Here is an 18,938-nt window from a genome sequence, read left to right as displayed (position 1 = left end):
TGGGAGCCACCTCGGGAGGTTCCAAATGGCAATCGCATGACCTCCGAGATGCTTCAACCATCATAAAACAACATGCCGGTTGCGAAGCACCTGGATTTTGATCACGTAACTTATAAGGCGGCTGTGATGATTGTAAGTGCAAGGACTGGTTGCAAGTCACCTTTTTCAGGGCCGTTGTCATTTCAGTTGGTAAACGAATGGTTGTAAGTCGAGGACTCCCTCTGTTCCAAAGTACTTTTTAGCCTTTGAATGCAAAGCTCCACATAGTTCAGCAAGAGAAGAGTTCAGGAGGTTGTTGTTGTTTTTTTGAGGGTGGGGGGAGTAGGTCCTGGCTAACGGAAGATCCCGTTTGAATTGCTTAAAGAGAAGGCATTAAGCAAAGATAACACAGATAAAGCGTTTCCATGTCAAATCACCACTGGAATTGTTTATTCTTAATACCTGCAGGGCTGGTACAATTCAACCGGTGAAGCTTTTTTCCCCCCACGGGTGTGTGTTCATATATCCAGTGAAGCTAGCATGCTTCATTCCTGCGTGTTGTGCTTGGTTAACGTAAGGCTTCCCCGACAACATCAAAAGAAAGGGATTAGAGCTTCCACGCTCCATCCGTGGCTCCATCTCAATGCTTTGACCTCTGATTCGGAGACCCAGAAGGCTGTGCCTCCGCAACTCTTTTTTCGATCGAGCCCTATCACCATCCTTTGTTGCACTCCTAGGTGCCCCCTCCCTCCCACCACCACCACAGGCTGCCGGACACACAATACTCTTGGCCGTTCTCTCCAGTGGCTTCCATGCCTGGCACGCCATTGCAAATCAAGCGAAAGGGTCTCAGACCCCTGAGCCTTCTGGCCTGTCACAACGGGTTTGCATCTCCGGTTTTGCTTTCTCAGAGTCAGCAAAAACTCAGGCTCCCGGAATGCAGTTGTTGGTTTTGCTCTAGCCAGCTGTGTGAATGCCAGGTGGGAAAAAGCACAGAAGCAGCAGCGCATGGATTTCTGCAAGCACCATCCGGAGGCGCGGATACAGAGGCAAACAAAAGCCCTGTCGATCAAAGGTGCTGGGAGAAGCATTCGGGATAGCCAAGGGAGGGGGTTGTGGTACAAGAATTGCTAGACAATATTTTCTCTTGGTGTCAGCCCTGCTGGGATTCTTTTCTATAATCCTGCAATTCGGAGCGCCTTGCCAGTTTGAGAGCTAATACAGAAGACCTCTCTTGCAGTGAAGTTCATATCCCACAGTGCACTGTGATTGCTAAATTCACCTATCACGCAAAGCTGCAAACTCCAGCGACTGCATTCATGCAATACCTGAGCCCAAATGAAGCACACTGCGTTTGGGGTTAGCATATTATATGTATGATCTTCCCAGCAAAGGAACATAAGATTCTTGGGAAGAGGTCAAAATGGTGGGAGTGACCACATATAGCTAATATGCTCTGGGCCAGGTTAATTCCCTCCTATAAACCCAGGGGTGGGATTCAGCCAGTTCGCACCTATTCGGGAGAACCGGTTGTTAACTTTCTAAGCAGTTCGGAGAACCAGTTGTTGGAAGAAATTTTATTTTGGTTTTTTTCCACTTTACAGGGCTAATCCTGTAAGGAAGTCAGGAAGGAAACATTCTGATGTTGTTTCCAGCCTAATCTTTATTGCCTTGCTTACAGAAACTGCCTCTCTGGTTAACCCTTATTACATTGTAACAGCTAAGGTGAAGCACCCATCAATGTGAGTAACACTGAGTTGGCCACGCCCATACAGTCACATGACCACCAAGCCATGCCTACCCAGCTGGTCATTAGGACAGAGAACCGGTTGTTAAATTATTTGAATCCCACCACTGTATAAACCACTACTCTTAAATACTCTGAACCAAAATCAGCCACCACATTGGATCATAGCATGTTATATAAAACCAGCTCATGGGATCAGTTTATGGTTCAATGTGTCATGAGCACCCAGAGCCTTAGATTCACCAATTAAACATCTGAAAAGCTATGATTTCCCCACTGCAGGGGTGAAATTAAGCAGGTTCTGACAGGTTCTGGAGAACCAGTAGCAGAAATTTTGAATAGTTCGGAGAACTGGCAAATACCACCTCTGGCTGGCCCCAGAGTGGGGTGGGAATGGAGATTTTGCAATATCCTTCCCCCAGGAGTGGGGAGGGAATGGGGATTTTGCAGTATCCTTCTCTGCCACGCCCACCAAGCCACGTCCACAGAACTGGTAGTAAAAAATTTTGAATTTTACCACTGCCCCACTGACTATAAGAACCTACTAAAGTATAATGACTTAGAGAAGTTTTTGAATTGTCCAGAGCTTTTTAGGCTACAGGTAGGAGGCAAAGAGAGAAAACTAAGCACGTTATTGAAGCTCCCAACTCTTCATGGAGACCTAACCTTAACCCTAGATGGATTTGTCCACCAAGGGGATTTTCCCAGGTATTTTACGAGGAAACATAGATAAGGCTGGGTCAAAAAGGGAAAATCCCCTTGGGGGCCAAATCCATCTAGGGTTAGGTCTCCATGAATTCGGAGAGCAAAATGGACATCACCAATGGATTTGGAGAGCTTAGGAGGGTGCCGACTTTCGAGTCAGACTTATCTATGTTTCCTGGTAAAATACATGGCAAAATCCCATTGGGCAGCAAATACACTTAGGGTTAGGGTTAGGTCTCCATGAATTTGGAAAGCAAAATGGACATTACCAGAGGTTTCAGTTGTTATGGCCTGTCAGCCGCTGGCCCCTCCAACAACCAAATCAGAGGAGGAGGAGGCGTGGGAGTCGGGGTCAGCATCAAGGCAACCTGAGAGCTCCAAGGGGGAAGAGGGAATGGCAGAGAGAGAGAGAGAGAGAGGCAGAGCCCTGGCTGTCCGTCAGCCCTCAGATGGAGAGTCAACAGCCTCCAGGTCTGGAGGTGGCTGATGAGGAAGAGGAGGAACAGCTGGGTCCAGTGCCTTCCGTGCAGATGCACAGAAGGCAGAGGAGAGGAGAGCAGTGGAAATCCACGGGCCGATCCTTGGGAAGGAAGACCCATGCTGCTAGCGAAGCCCCACCCTAGCTCTGGGGATAAAAGGCAGGGGGCGGAGATGAATAGATGTGGCAGCGACGATTCATCTCCTGCTGACAGACTTGTTAGCCTCCGATGAAAGAGAAACTTTTGTGTTCCTAATAAAGGAATCCTTGCTTCAAGTACAGAGGGTTTCTCGTGTTTGGGGAACTGGGTCAGAACATCGCTGCACTTGATTATGCTTAGGCGGGCGCTGACTTTTAGAGCCTGGCTGATCTATGTTTCCTAGTAAAATACCTGGGAAAATGCCCTTGGAGGGTAAATCCACCTACGATTATTGTCAGGTCTCCATGAATTCGGATAGAAAAAATGGTGTTCGCCATTTTGCCCTCCAAGGGGACTTTCCCATGAATTTTCCCATGAAATGCAGATAAGCCTGGCTCTAAAGACGGCACCCTTCTAAGCCTAATCAAGCGCTCTGAATCCATTGGCGGTGTCCATTTTGCTCTCTGAATTCATGGAGACCTAACCATGAATCTAGGTCTTTTTGTCCCCCAATGGAATTTTACCAGGAAATGTAGACAAGGCTGTCTCAAAAATGTGACTCCCTCCTAAGCATAATCAAGCACTCCGAATCTGTTGGCGATGTCCACTTTGTGGTTGAAATCCCTGGAGACCTAACCCTAACTCTAGGTTTATTTGCTCCCCAAAAGGGTATGTTAATAATAATAATAATAATAATATTTTAATTTATAGACCGCCCTTCTCCCGAAGGACTGAGGGCGGTGAACAGCCAGTTAAAATACAGGAAAACAGACAATATTAAAAACAACCCTTAAAAAACTCATTCAATTGGCCAAAACTAAAACACAGTTACACCCTATAAATTACAAAAAATTTAAAACCCCAATTAATCAAATTAAAATTTTAAAAAATCAAGCCAGTCCAGCGAGACGGGACAAATAGGTTTTAAGTTTGCGGCAAAGGTCCTAAGGTCAGACAATTGTCGGAGTCCAGGGGGAAGTTCGTTCCACAGGGTAGGAGCCCCCACAGAGAAGGCCCTCCCTCTGGGGGCCGCCAGTCGACATTGTTTGGCTGACGGCACCCTAAGGAGTCCCTCTCTGTGAGAGCGCACGGGTCGGTGGAAGGCAAACGGTGGCAGTAGGCGGTCCCGTAAATATCCCGGTCCTAAGCCATGGAGCGCTTTAAAGGTCATCACCAAAACCTTGTTCCCATATATTTTACCAGGAAACATACATAAGCCATGCTCAAAAGGTTGGCACCCTCCAAAGCACAATCAAGAGCTCAGAATCTGTTGGCAACGTCCATTTTACGCTCCAAATTCATGGAGCCCTAACCCTAACCCTAGATGGACTTGCTCGCCCAAAAGGGATTTTCCCTGGTATTTTACAATGAAACGTAGATATGCCACGCTCAAAAAATCTTAAGCAGAATCAAGTGCTCAGAATTCGATGGTGATGTCCATTTTGCTCTCCGAATTCATGGAGAACAAACCCTAATCCTAGATGTATTTGCCCCCGATGGGATTTTCCCATGTATTTTACCATGATAGGTAGGTAAGACTGTCTCAAAAATTTGGTGCCCTCCTAAGCATAATGAAGTACTCCAAATATGTTGGCGACGTCCATTTTTCTCTCGGAATTCATGAAGTCTTAACTGTAACCCTAGATGGACTTTATTGGTTTTTCCTGGTAAAATAGATGGGAAAATCCCATTTGGGGGCTAATAGACCTAGGGTTAGGGTTAGGTCTCCATGAATTCGGAGAGCAAAATGGACGTCAGCAAAGGATTTGGAATGCATATGCTTAGGAGGGTGCCAACTTTTCCAGTCAAACTTATCTACTTTTCCTGGTAAAATACATGGGAAAATCCACTTGGGGGGAAAATACACCTAGGGTATGGTCCATGAATTTGGAGAGCAAAATGGTGTATCCTCCAATGAGATTTTTCCCATATATTTTACCAGGAAATGTAGATAAGGAATGCTCAAAACATCAGCACTCTCCTAAACATAATGAAATAGTCTGAATCTGTTGGCGACGGCCATTTTGCTCTCTGAATTCATGGAAACCCAACCCTAATCCTAGGTGTATTTGCCCACCAAGGGGATTTCCCCATGTATCTTTCCATGAACAGTAGATAAGGCTGACTCAAAAAATCGACGCCCTCCAAATTAATTGGCAATGTCCATTTTGGCTCAATAAATTCATGGAGACGTAACCCTAACGCTAGATTAATTTTACCCTCAAATGGATTTCCCCAGGTATTTTACCAGGAAGTGTAGATAAGGCAGGCTTGAAATGTCAGCACCCTCCTAAGCATAATCGAGCGCCCTGAATCCGTTGACAATATCTATTTTGCCCTCTGAATTTACTGAAAACTAACGCTAATGCTAACTCTATGTGTATTTCCACTCCCCTAAGGGGATTTTCTCATGTATTTTACCAGGAAACGTAGATAGGGCTGACTTGAAAAGTCAGCACCCTCCTAAGCAAAATCAAGTGCCCTGAATCCATTGACGATATATATTTTTCTCTATGAATTCCTGGAGACCTAACCCTAACCCTAGGTGCCCTTTCCTGGATTTTCCTGATAAAATACTTTGGAAAATTCCATTGGGGATGCAAATACACCTAGGGATAGAGTGCTATTCAGCTGGTTCTATCCAGTTCAGGCAAACTGGCAGTGGCAGCTGTGGGAGGCTCCGCCCACTGTCCCAGATGTTATCACGTCCGTTTTTGACACTCTGCGCATACACAGAAGGTCCTGTGCATGCGCTGAGATGGCACGGGCGCTCCCATTTGCAAACTGGTAGCAAAGGTAAGTGAATACCATTCCTGGTTAAGTCCGCCTGAATCCGGAGAGCAAAATGGGATTTGTTTATTAAAATTACAAAGCTCTTAATTTGTTAACTGTACCAGCCTTTTCTTGAGAGAGAAGCACCTTTGGTTTTGGTGCGCAGGAGGCCTTTGATCTCTATCTCAAGAGTTTTCTCAGCAGTATAGATGGTGAAAGTTGATTAGACTTCCTAGACAGCCACTCGATGCCCACAACTACATGTTTCCATATCTTCTTTCTGTCATCTACTGGTTAATTGATTGTCTAGTTATTGTAAATCAAACTTTAACTATCCTTTTAATTTCCCAGAATTAAAATGAGAGGAGATAATGTGTAGAAATGATGATCTAGGTATCAACCTTTAGTTGAGTGTTTGTATGGATAGGTAAGCTGAGCAATGTTAAAGAGGCCGTCTCCCATAGTTAAGTCAGAGAACATTGTTGGCCATAAAGCAATAATACACATCCCTGTGCCCTGATATTTTATATAGTTGCTACCCCAGCCCCTTATTCAGGTGGGTTTTGTGAATCAGCTACAATCCATGAAAGCAGATCACATTATAATGAATGTCTTGTTTGTTTTTCATGCCTCTTAATATGGCTATCTTTTTGGGGAATTTACTGCTTGCCAGATTGTGCTGCATTACAGTTCAGAATGTGCCTCCCTCTTGGCTGCGCTATCTAGGACCGATGGGAGCTACAGTTTGGAAACATGGAGAAAACCTCATAGTGCCAATGGAATTATCACTTGGAAGCAAAGGCTGGAAATGCCATCCATACAAGGTTCCCTCAAGGAAAAAAAATTCAACTTAAACAGATTTCCTCAAGACTTCAGCGGTGAATCCAGTGGTGGGATTCAGCCAGTTCGCACCACTTCGGGAGAACCGGTTGTTAACTTTCTGAGCAGTTTGGTGAACTGGTTGTTGGAAGAAATCATTAGGGCAGAGAACCGGTTGTTAAATTATTCGAATCCCACCACTGGGTGAATTGTTGGCTTCAGAGGGGTCCTTCTCTCTGTTATAACAAAGATCGGTAGTCCTCCTGTAATCTTCTTTGTGGGTTGGGACCGGGTGAGGAAACAGATAGTAAGAAAGGCACAGAAATTGGTCAACCACTGGATTTATATTGCATTTTGCACAGTAAACTCCTCCCAATCAGGGCACTCTGCTCCGGTTCCTGCCATGCAGTTATGACATTGGAGTATTATCCCATGATCACGTGATCATCGTTTGTGGCCTTCTTTTCTGGATTCCTACAAGCAAAGTCAATAGCAAATACTTCTGGGTGCAATTTCAGGGGCTGGTCATCACCCTTAAAGCCCTGCATATTACAGGCCCAGATTATTTGGGGTTCCATCTATCTCCAAGGATTTCAGCCCTTTCCACCAGAGCCAACAAAGTGGATGTACTCCATGTTGCCTCTTTCAAACAGAGCCATCATGTGGGACTAAGGAGGGGTCACTAATGTTGCAGCCTCTTGCCTCTGGGACAGGCTCACCATTGAGATCTGGAAAGCTCCATTCTTTTGGCCTTCCAGAAGGCTGCTAAGACTGGCTTTTTCTCATACATAAGGCCCAGGATATTAGGGGAACCTAACTGATATGTGTTTGTTTTCTAGCATTGCTATATAGTGCTTACATTACTTACCCATATGCACACTCAACTAAAGCTGGTACCTGGAAGATCATAAATGTGATGTTTCGTGACCATCATATTTGGTGATGGATATTCCAGTGTTCCAGTTGCTGCCTTTAAGTGAATCACCACAGTTTGTTAAGTGAGTACAGTACATCATGTAGTTGCCATTTGCAACCTCCTGCCATCTTCCTGGTTGACTTTGCTGCTATGAAGCCAACAAAGAAGATAACAAATGCTGATCACATGACCATAGAATGATGCAATGTCAGAAGCCGGGTGGCATTTGACATTGGGTCAAATGCCCAGATCATGGGATGTAAATGCAAAGACCAGTTGCAAGTACCACTTGTTCAACACCATCATAAGTTTGAACAGTTGCTGGATGAGTGTTGAATAAAGATCACCTGGTATGCAAATTCAGTCACTGTGGGCTGTAATTCTCCCCCAAGCCAAGCTTGGTTCCTAATGACGAAGTAAATCCATTCTTTAGCTAAACTATGGATCATCTTTTACTCATTCCGAGACATTTTTTTCCCAACTTCCCCGTCTAGCCTAAAGCCTTGGGATCTCCTGGTAGTCTCCCAACCAATTTCTAATAATTTCTGACCCTGCTTTTTTTCGGTCCTCTGAGATCACTCAAGAGTGGCCAGTTCTGCTTCTTGCTGCAATATATATCCAGAATCAATAGTCTTATATGTGAACAAGGCTATTGTAACTTGTTTCACAATCTGTTGTTTAGCAGAATACGTGACTAGGTTATTGGGAAGTAGTACTTCCCTTTAACATCCTCTCCTCTCTTTACATCCCCATTATCTCGGTCAAGGAATCGCTGCGTGTCATGTGCAGTTATACTTGTTCTCTTGAACTTGGGCGAGCTATTTTTCCATTCCTCTTTAGCTGATTAAGGATGCCTCCCCACCCCTGCTGGCCAAGCTGCGTCATTGCAGTTCCTGCTTTGATTAACACTTCCTTCTGCATCCATACATGTTGCATGTCTCATGTCACCTGACCCCTGCATTTCTTCTTTTGAGAAATCTTATTGCACCAGTGTGGTTTCTCAGACCTTAACGGAGAATAATTAACAATACTTCTATCCTTCAAAAAGACCTTGACTTTGTATCCGATTGGTCTAAAACTTGGCAACTTCAAATCTCAACCAGCAAATGCTCAGTCTTACATATTGGAAAAAAGAACCCTAACAATAAGTACAAGCTTGATGGACATTACCTTATAGACGCCCCCCATCCTGTTAAAGACCTTGGAGTTTTCATATCAAATGACCTAAATGCCAAAGCCACTGCAACTACATCGCAAAAAAGGCTCTAAGAGTTGTAAACCTATTTTTACGGAGCTTCTTTTCCATAAACTCTGCACATCTAACCAGAGCATACAAAACATTTGCTAGACCAATTCTTGAATACAGCTCATCTGTCTGGAACCCATACCACATCTCAGACATTAATACAATAGAACATGTCCAGAAATATTTTACAAGAAGAGTTCTCCGCTCCTCTGAAAGCAACAAAATACCTTATAACACCAGACTTGAAATCCTGGGATTAGAAAATTTAGAACTCCACCGACGCCGACATGACCTGTGTTTAACACACAGAATCATCTATTGCAATATCCTTCCTGTAAAAGACTACTTCAGCTTCAATCGCAATAATACAAGAGCAAACAATAGATTCAAACTTAATGTCAACCGCTTCAAACTTGATTCCAGAAAATATGACTTCTGTAACAGAGGTATTAACGCTTGGAACTCACTACCTGACTCTATAGTCTCAACTCAAAATCCCAAAAACTTCAACCAAAAACTGCCTACTATTGACCTCACCCCATTCCTAAGAGGTCTGTAAGGGGCGTACATAAGAGCACAAAAGTGCCTACCGTTCCTGTCCTATTGTTTCCTTTCATTACATCTAATTAATATAGTTGATACATACTTTTGCTCATATATATGTTCTTTTCTTTTATGATGTGTTGTTGTTTTATGTCGATGTTTACCTATACTGTTGTGACAAAAATAAATAAAATAAAAAATAAAATAAAATCTGGCCTTAAACACCCAAGTCCATTCTCTCACACACGACTCTGCCATTGCCATTTTGTGGGTCAAAGTAATACCACCAGCTAAGTGTGTGCGTGAGTGGGAGAAACACAACCCCTCAACCACTTGAGAGCCCCCAGTGTTTGCTCTTACTGCACCCCTGAATTATAGTTTCGTGCTATTTTGAAGCTGGTGGCTTAAAATAAACTGTGGGCTTAACAAAGGTAAAATTATAAATAGTAAAGACACACGCCCAAGCTAGCTGGGTGACTTTGGGCCAGTCACTCACTCTCAGACCAACCCACCTCACAGAATTGTTGTTGTAGGGAAAATAGGAGGAGGAGGAAAGAATATTATGCATATTCACTACATTGAGTTATTTATAACCTAATAAAGTCAAATAAAAATCGAGCAAAGAAACTTGTCCTACTCAGGGGGCAGAACCAGTGGTGGGTTTCAAAAATTTTTACTACCGGTTCTGTGGGTGTAGCTTGGTGGGCGTGGCATGGCTTGGTGGGCATGGCATGGGAAGAATACTACAAAATCCCCATTTCCTTCTGATCAGCTGGGACTTGGGAGGCAGAGAATAGATGGGGGTGGGGCCAGTCAGAATTTTTACTACCGGTTCTTTGAGCTACTCAAAATTTCCATTACCGCTTCTCCAGAACTGGGCAGAACCTGCTGGGCAGAACCACCTTCCCTCAGAGAGAGAGAAAAAATGTTGGCCATTAAGAGATTGCCAATCTCTGAGAAGAAAGGCTGCAGTTAGCAAACTTTTAACATTAGAGAGATGTTCGCTAATTAGAGGGATACTCAAGATACAGTACTATATTTAGTTAACAGTAGTTAAAGGGCTGACAAGAGGAAAATTGAATGTCCACATTGCACACAAATATATTTTTATCTTTTCTTTTGTCAGGGCTGTGCTTTCTACATATGGAATTATGCCTGTTTATATAAATAACTCCAAAAAGCACACACCTTTCTAACTACAGTATATCGCATTCATATGAGTCATTGTGGGACACTCAGACTTGGCAACGAAGCTTCCAATGAGCCAAAAGACACAAACTTTGGCTTATCATTATGCTTGATTTACAACAAATAAACGAAATCAGAATACATTTGTTCAGATACCTAATTCAATGTATTTCAATGTTAGTGTCTAGCTCTCGTGCACAGGGCAGTCTTTCATCTGGTGTCTGGGGATAATGGGAATTGTAATGTGACACATTTAGAGGTCAACAGGTTGAAAAGAATAAGGAGCAAGTCAATTAAATTAATTCCTCCCGTCTGTTCCTTGTGTCTGTGCCAAGTCAATGGTAGAAGCTTATGTCTAAAATAATAAGCATTAATTACATTCTAATTTAAAGTCCACATTCAGGCAAGATGTCCCCTTTACATTTTTCAAATATATCTTATCACAATGGGGATAAGTATATAATTGAGAGATAGAATAGAATAGAATAGAATAGAATAGAATAGAATAGAATAGAATAGAATAGAATTTTTTATTGGCCAAGTGTGATTAGACATACAAGGAATTTGTTTTGGTGCATATGCTCTCAGTGTACATAAAAGAAAAAGAAAAAAGAAAAAAATACATGAAAGGTACAACATTTACAACACAAATGATGGTCATAGGTTGCAATTTAACCCTTAATGATAGCAACAAAAAGTTACAGTCATACAGTCATAAGTAGAAAGAGATTGGTGATGAAACGATGAAAAGATTAATAGCGTAGATTTAGTAAATAGTTTGACAGTGTTGAGGGAATTATTTGTTTAGCAGAGTGATGGCCTTCGGGAAAAAACTGTTCTTGTGTCTAGTTGTTCTGGTGTGCAGTGCTCTGTAGCATTGTTTTGAAGGTAGGAGTTGAAACATTTTATGTCCAGGATGTGAGGGATCTGTAAATATTTTCACGGCCCTCTTCTTGATTCGTGCAGTATACAAGTACAGATAACTAGCATATTGAAATATACTTAGTTACTTTGCTGTAAGTTTGAGAAGTCCAGATCAGCTAGTAGACATTTTACGATGTATGAGAAATTGGTAGTAAGAGACAAACTGAAGACAGAAAAGGAAAAATAGCACGTCAAATTTAAGCAAATCCTTTTAAATAAAAAGGAAAGAGAATCTCTCGTGGCCCAACTCTGAGAATTTTCTGAAACTGAAAAGCATCTCATAGGTACCCAAAGGTGCTTCCCACCCCCCATCCGTTCAAAAGGCAACTGGCCTTTCTTTGTTTTTCTTTAAAGATGTTTCACTTCTTATCCAAGAAACATCTTCAGAATGGACTAAAGAATGAACTGAAGAAGCTTCTTGGATGAGAAGTGAAATGTCTTCAAGGAAAAACAAAGGAAACCCAGGTGCCTTCTTTTGGGGAGGGGGAGAAGCACTTTTGGGACAACCAGGACTTGGATGACTAAGAATCTCCAAAGACATCCCGTTAGGTATGCTTTCCTCTCAGTATTGAGGACAGATTCTCTTGTGCATCTATTTGATATGATACAGAGAAAAACTGAGCCGTCAAAAGGAAGTCTAAGAACAAGATGCCCATTTTGTTTTCCATGTGGAACAAGGCCTTTTCTAAGAACAAGATGATTTTCTGTTTCCTATGTGAAAAGGTCAAGACGTTTCCTTAAATTCCATCAGCAGTTCTGTATAACTCTCTCTGCAAAACCAGAAAAGAGAAGCGAGAACTGAACACATATGACGTCATGTCCTGGGGAAGCAAAATTTGGAAAGGTACCAACTTTCATATAGCAGCCTAAGGGTTTTAGCCCATGATTCCTTCCCTCTTAGTAAGCTGGAATGCACGTGTCTGATAAAAAGTCACCATTTTCTTCTTAAAGCAGATGTGATTGTTCAACATGGTGCACAAGGATGGATTATCGAAGACGCTAGTAGTAGCAACTGAGGTGGAAGCTGTGTGGCAAATCTTAATATCAGTCTAATATCCCCACTGTTTTCCTTTTCTAATGTATCACCAGTTGAATCTCAATCTCATCTCAATATTTGGTAAAGGAATAGCTTTATTTTTAAATAGATATATACATATATTTCTCAATTTCTTGGCAGGACTCTTCATACGGTCTGCAGTGTGGCTTCATTTGAAGAGAATTCAGTATATAATGTGAATTTGCAGTATTTTTGGGTGTGCAATACATTCTTGGCTGAGAATTTTCGTAAATTTGGTATGAATAGTTTGAAGGATCTTTAATTTCAAACAGAAGGAATTTATAAAGGTAGGGAGAACTATAATAATAAATCAAATAAGATATTTCAACACTGATATAGAATTTAAATGTCAATTTGTAATATCCTGAATTCTTTAGTAATATCCTGAATATTAAACCACAGAACAAGCTGTTAGATAAAGTGTTGCTTTGAGTAACAAAAAAAAAAAGCAGTAATATCTTTATGTCAGGCATTAGGAACCTCTAATCTCCATGCTTTCAGCCAAAGGTGGGTTTCAGCAGGTTCTGACCAGTTCTGGAGAACCGGTAGTGAAAATTTTGAGTAGTTCAGAGAACCGGTAATAAAAATTCTGATTGGCCTCAACCCCATCTATTCTCTGCCTCCCAAGTTCCAGCTGATCGGGAGGAAATGGGGATTTTGCAGTAACCTTCCCCTGGATTGGGGAGGGAATGGAGATTTTACAGTATCCGTCCCCTGCCACACCTACTAAGCCACGCCCACCAAGCCATGCCACGCCCACCAAGCCATGCCATGCCCACCAAGCCACACCCACAGAACCGGTAGTAAAAAAATTTGGAACCCACCACTGCTTCCAGCCCCAGACAGCACTACTAACAGCTCTGGGATGATGGGATGTGAAACTCAGCAACTAATGGGGAGCCACGATTTTTCCATTCCTTTACTCTGAGAAGTTGCTAAAGTGTCATTAAAGGCATTTGAGTTTCTCAGAGTAACATCTTAGGCTAGGACCAGGAAGCAAATACAAAGAACTTTAGAACAGAATGGAGAAGTTTCCAACTCTGTGGTTGTGGTTATACAAGGAGCGACAAGCTGCTATTAACCCAGAAAGGCAAATGGATCCCAGACAGTAGGTTCCCTCCTTGGGCCTAATAGAAGAGAATATAATTTTTTATTGGCCAAGTGTGATTGGACACACAAGGAATTTGTCTTGGTGCATATGCTCTCAGTGTACATAAAAGAAAAGAATTTCTTTTTGCCATTTGCTGTAATAGAATAGAATAGAATAGAATAGAATAGAATAGAATAGAATAGAATTTTTTATTGGCCAAGTGTGATTGGACACACAAGGAATTTGTCTTGGTGCATATGCTCTCAGTGTACATAAAAGAAAAGATACCTTCATCAAGGTACAATACTTACAACACTTAATGACAGTCATAGGGTACAAATTTAACACTTAATGATACAACACTTAATGATAGTCATCATTAACAGTTTTATGAGGGAATTTTGGTTAGAACTGAAGCACAGTTGGAAAACTATAAACCATAGCTCTACCTTTTTTCTTTCTTTTTGCACATTACGCAGTATGAGAGCATATTATTAATGTAGGCAGGCTTAATATTGCCAGAACAACTTTGGATGATATTACAAAACTCTTTAGAATTTTGCTCAGGTTGCCACTAACAATAGTAACTGTGTACAGTAGAGCAGTGTTTATCAGTCTTGATAACTTGAAGATGCATTGAGTTCAATTTCCAGATTCTGGGACTTGAAATCCACACGTTTTAATGTTGCTGACCCCTGTTCAAAGTAAAAAGGGGGCAGATTTTCCACCGAGGCAGACTGGAAAGGTAATGAACCAGGCAACACAAAACGGTAGAGGAAGCTCTAAAATAGCCTTAATTCAGATGTTGTTGTTTTTTAAATCCATCAAATAAAATTTGACACATTAATTTGTATCATATCAAGAACTGAAATAAAACAAACTACTGTACACTGTGCTACTTTTAAGAATCTGATGCACTGGAACTGTAATCATAATGCATACTATACTGCACCTCAAGAACGTTTGGATTCATATATGTTGCTAAAAAATGTTTTCTATGGAATGAAATGTTTAATTTGAAAAACTAGATGGATTTTTCAGAGAAAAATGTTCATAGAACATATCAAGAAACAGCTAATTTGCCAGAATATAAAATGGATTATTCCACTCCTCCCTCACCCCCTCACTGAGGCTCTATCTTAAAACCTGAAACTTTTATTAGTATCATGATAGAAAATAATTTACTGCCAAGAATCTTTTAATAAAAGTAGCCATTTTTCTTGAGCATTCACGGCGGTTTTTTGTAGGGCTCCTAACCTATGGAAATCTGGATGACACAGGATCTGGAGTTTTGCAGCACAGATTTGGTAGCCCTTGTAAAATAACACTATGGTATTGTAATAGAACTGCCAGGTCTCTGAATACTATGGCAATGGAGCCAGGTGAGTGTTTTGATATCAGCAACACCTGCTTAGTACAAGTGGTTTCTTTGTGCTATTTATAGACTTAACCTTCTCCCTTACTTCATCCCCTGCTCATGTTTGCGTAGGAACCACCAATGCCCACCTCCTAATATCCTTGTCTTACCTAGGTCATCACCTGCAGATTCCCTGAAGGCGTTATTTTCTTCAGCCACTTTTGTTGCTAAAACTAGAAAGCAGGTACACAAGTGGTACAAGTGGTGGGATCTTCTCTCTTGCTCCACCAGCCATCTGCAATGCAAAACGCCCCCAGCAGGGCTCCAAGCCAACCTGCTGATGGAAACAGTAGAGGGGGGTGGGGCTTTGAGCAATATTTTCAGTAATTAAGAGCGCCTTTGATAAATATTTCCAGTTCTTTGAAGTAACAAGCAAGAATGTGAAATTCTGATAAGGGCCAGCCCAAACCAGCTGAAGGCAAGGTCTGTACAACAAGTTGAACTTTAGTAACTCCAAAACTAATTATAATGTGCAAAATTCACCCCCTGAATAGGCAAATGGGCATTAATAAGATCATGCTAAGAATATTATGGGATGCTAGGAAATATTACATAGTACATATCGAGCTACTGAGTGTGCTTATTAGATCACAGATGAGTCAAATGATTTATTTTATTTATTTCATCAAGCATGTATTTTATGACAGATACAAGTGTAAACATAATTATAAATACATGTAAAGGATACAAATAAAAGAAAACATTTGGACAGGGACGGTAGGCGTGCTGGTGTGCTTATGCATGCCCCAATGCTAACCAATGCTAACCAATGAAAGAACACAATCCAAACCCAATATGTTTGAACTTTGAATGTTATATAAAATGACCAAGCAACCCAAGGGGCTCTTTGCCTTGTATCCATTGGGGGAAGTCTCTTTTTATGTATAAAGAGATATTAATCTACCTTTCCAGTTCGGATCTATTTGGGCAAAGACACACCAGGTGAAGAATCTTAGTGACATCTACAACTAGCATGACAGAGCCAGGTTTTGAGGACCTTCAGGAAGGACAAGTGGATGAGGATGGATCTTACCTCTGGGGGCACAATGCCCCAAAGGGCAGGGGCCACGGCAGAAAAGGTTCTTTTCCTGGACCCTGCCACCAGTCAAAATTCCTTGGTTACAGGCTGTGCAGCATGCCCCTTCTGCCAGTATTGAAATAAGTTCCCAATGGAAGAACACTTTTGGTGAGAATAGAATAGAATAGAATAGAATAGAATAGAATAGAATAGAATAGAATAGAATTTTTATTGGCCAAGTGTGATTGGACACACAAGGAATTTGTCTTGGTGCATATGCTCTCAGCGTACATAAAAGAAAAGATACGTTCATCAAGGTACAACATTTACAACACAAATGATGGTCAATATATCAATATAAATCATAAGGATTACTAGCAAGAAAGTTACAGTCATACAGTCATAAGTGGAAAAAGATTGGTGATGGGAACGATGAGAAGATTAATAGTAGTGCAGATTTAGTAAATAGTTTGACAGTGTTGAGGGAATTATTTGTTTAGCAGAGTGATGGCCTTCGGGAAAAAACTGTTCTTGTGTCTAGTTGTTCTGTTGTGCAGTGCTCTATAGTGTCATTTTGAGGGTAGGAGTTGAAACAGTTTATGTCCTGGATGTGAGGGATGTGAGGGATGAGGGAGAGGGAGAGATGGGCGGCAAACAAATTTAATAAATAAATAAAATCTCTCAATGACATCACTTTTGTCAGGTGCATGTATGTGTTTGCCCTAAGCGCAGGGGCGGATATTCTCCAATAAAGGAGCAACGGTTTCAAACTTTTGAAGAGAGGAAAACAGCAGCTTGGTCCGGCCAACCTTGATGGGTTGGTTTGTACTCTCAAGCCCAGATATAACTGTTTCTTCTCAGAGGAGGCTGTTTGCATTCATATTCGGCCATCAGCCAGCAATGGGGTACTAACAGCCTTCAGACAGTGAACTACAATTCCCAGCAGACGTGGGCTGCACAGTCATCTACTCTTGGCCTTGAATCATCTCCCTGTAGGAATCAAGCTTCACACAGTGATGGGTTTCAAAAACTTTTCCTATTGGTTTTCTGGGTGTGGCTTGGTGGGCATAGTAGGGGAAGGTTACTGCAAAATCCCCATTTCCTCCCGATCAGCTGGGACTTGGGAGGCAGAGAACAGATGGGGGTGGGGCCAGTCAGAATTTTTACTACCAGTTCTCTGAACTACTCAAAATTTCCGCTACCAGTTCTCCAGAACTGGTCAGAACCTGCTGAAACCCATTTCTGAGCTTCAGGTATTGGATTTTGCAAATTGGAGCTCAAACAGTCTTGACTTCAACACGGGAAGGCTTGATCCAGTTTTTCTGTATCACCTGCATGCTATCATGCCTAGCATTTCAGCCCATGATTTCTGAAGCTACCTTTTAAATTTCCCAAAACGGCACCAAAGGTATTTTATAGAGAAGGCCAGTGGTGGGTTTCAATTTTTTTTTACTACCAGTTTTGTGGGCGTGGCTTGGTGGGCGTGGCAGGGGAAGGATACTGCAAAATCCCCATTTCCTCCCGATGAGCTGGGACTCGGGAGGCAGAGAATAGATGGGGGCGGGGCCAGTCAGAATTTTTACTACCGGTTCTCCAGCACTGGTCAGAACCTGCAGAAATCCACCTCTGGAGAAGGCACTTTATTAACGACTGCACAGTGACAGCGTTCACCCTCAGCTCTGCAAAGGGGAACTGCCTGCGGCTATTTGATCTCAGGAAAAGAGGTACCACCAGAGAGCGTGTTGTGTATTTCCTCAGAACAACTCAGCTCTGCTGTTACAGATCGCTCTTAATGAAAGCAGGTGGTCGGCAACTTTATCTTAAAGCTAGAGGCTGATGAGGATTAGGGTTCCCCCTCAGAAGAAAAACAAGCTGGCTTCCAATACAGCATGATGTGTGGAACCTGCTATGACGATTCCCGCTTCCCCCATGGCCCCCCTCCCTCCATCACGCAGTTTAGCTAGGACAATACTAGTCAAAAGCTTGAAAGCTCTACTTGCTGTTACCTGGTCTTCAGGTAGTTGTTAAGGGCACAGCCACAAAGACCTGAGGGAAAACGGGCTATCTTCCTTGGGGGGGGGCTACGGCGGAAGAAGGAATTGGAAAGGGAGTGAATTTGTCAACCTGGCTTATTCCCAGATGTACTGACTGAGATTAGTGGAGGAGGCTTTGCCAAGAGTTCTGAAACACCCAGCTAAGCATGTATTCCTCTGAACAAGCAAAACAGTTGGTCTCCGCTTGGCAGGTAACAGATGGGGTGGGGGTGGGGGGTCCTTTAAGTTAATTAGCACTAGGATACTGCATAAGCCTCCTCAACCCCTGGTCTGCCAAACAGCCAATTAGTTTGCTGCTTATTAGGTGTCCTTGGCAGAAAACAAAGGACAAGGATCTTGGTGAACTTAGTAGAAGAGTGCGAGCACGCCCAGTTTCTGAAGGTAGCTTTAAACAAAATATATGGGAAAAACAGGTGGTTTTGGGGGTAACGACATGCGAAACAAACTACTGTAATGGGAAGATGGTCTTTCTAGAGCAGGGGTCTCCAACCTTGGCAATTTTAAGCCTGGCGGACTGCAACTCCCAGAATTCCCCAGCCAGCAAAGCTGGCTGGGGAATTCTGGGAGTTGAAGTCCGCCAGGCTTAAAGTTGCCAAGGTTGGAGATCCCTGTTCTTTTTTTTTTTTTTAGTTTTTATTTTATTTTAATTTTTTTTTTTAACATTACAAACAAACAAACAAAAAAGAAAATACATTTTTCCACCCTTGTGCTATACATAAAAAAAAAAAAGGAAGATTTGGGTCTTCGGATATATCCTCATGATTGCCAAAATCCACGTTCTCGAGGTACAGGTACCGAGGCGTCCAATGTTCCAAGCGCATAGTCCACGAATGGTTTCCAAGTCTT

Source organism: Ahaetulla prasina, chromosome 2 (genome assembly GCF_028640845.1).
Source record: "Ahaetulla prasina isolate Xishuangbanna chromosome 2, ASM2864084v1, whole genome shotgun sequence".
Classification (NCBI taxonomy): Eukaryota; Metazoa; Chordata; class Lepidosauria; order Squamata; family Colubridae; genus Ahaetulla; species Ahaetulla prasina.
This window is presented reverse-complemented; position numbering follows the sequence as displayed.